Source organism: Bombus vosnesenskii, unplaced genomic scaffold, assembly GCF_011952255.1.
Source record: "Bombus vosnesenskii isolate JDL3184/JDL3185 unplaced genomic scaffold, Bvos_JDL3184-5_v1.1 scf7180000015101, whole genome shotgun sequence".
Classification (NCBI taxonomy): Eukaryota; Metazoa; Arthropoda; class Insecta; order Hymenoptera; family Apidae; genus Bombus; species Bombus vosnesenskii.
The window spans coordinates 15,395-16,945 of NW_022883823.1; positions in this window are offsets into that span (position 1 = coordinate 15,395).

Sequence of the window (1,551 nt, forward strand, 5' to 3'; positions counted from 1 at the left end):
AATATATAAAATATAATGATGTAAGTAATATATTTAAATTAGTATATGGGTATTCAAATATTTGTTTTCCTAATCAAGTAAGTATAATAAAAATATTAATAAATCATCAATAAAAAATTTTATTTATAAAATAAAATTTTTTATTTTTTAAATTATTTAAATTAATTAATGGAATTAAATATAAAATAAAAATTGATATAAAAAGTATAATTACTCCTCCTAGTTTATTTGGAATTGTTCGTAGAATTGAATATGCAAATAAAAAATATCATTCAGGTTTAATATGAATTGGTGTAATTATTGGATTTGCTATTTTAAAATTATCTGGATCACCTAAGATGTAATGTATTTGTAAGTTAATTAATATAAATAAAATAAATGTTAAAATGATTGTAATTAAATCTTTAATTGAAAAATATGGATGAAAATTAATTTTATAAATATTTAGTTTTGAGTGTATTGGGTTTGATGATCCTGTAACATGAAGGATAATTAAATGTATAAATACTATTATTAAAATAATAAATGGTAAAATAAAATGAAATGAATAAAATCGGTTTAATGTATCATTATTAATTGAAAATCCACCTCAGATTCATTCAACTGTAAATTGTCCAATATATGGGATAGCTGAAATTAAATTAGTAATAACTATTGCTCCTCAAAAAGATATTTGACCTCATGGTAATACATATCCAAGAAATGCTGTTGCTATTGATAAAAATAAAATTGAAACTCCAATTGATCAAACTTGAAATAATTTAAATGAATAATAAAATATATTTCGTGCAATATGTAAATATATAATGAAAAAATAAAATGATGCTCCGTTTATATGAATTAATCGAATTAATCATCCTGAGTTTATATCTTTTATAATATTTGAAATTCTATTAAATGCAATATTGATATTTGGACAGTAATGTATTGATAAAAATAATCCTGAGATAATTTGAATTATTAAAAATATTCCAAGTATTGATCCAAAATTTCATAAGTAATTAATATTAATTGGTGTAGGTAAATTAATAAATGATATAGGTATGAAATTAATTATGAAATAATAATTGATTTAAAATATAAAAGATTTATTTTGATAATTTCAAGAGTAACAATATTAATTTCAGGAATTATAGCTAATTTTGAAATAGATTTTAAAAAAATTGGTGCTTTATCAACATTAAGACAATTAGGTTTTATAATGAGAATTTATTCTTTAGGAATAACAGATTTGACATTTTTACATTTATTTATTCATGCGTTTTTTAAATCTATAATAATTATATGTGTTGGAAGATTGATTCATTATATAAATGGTATTCAAAATTTTCGTTTTTATTCTGGTATATTTTTTTTATATCCTATAAAAGGATTATTAATAATATTTTCATTAATAATATTATGTGGTTTTCCATTTTTAGTGGGATTTTATTCTAAAGATTTAATTGTTGAATATTATTTTTTAAGAATTAAAAGAACTTTTAGTATAGTAAATTTAATTTTTGGAACTATTTTTACTGTATCATATTCTTTTCGTTCAATATTTATAAT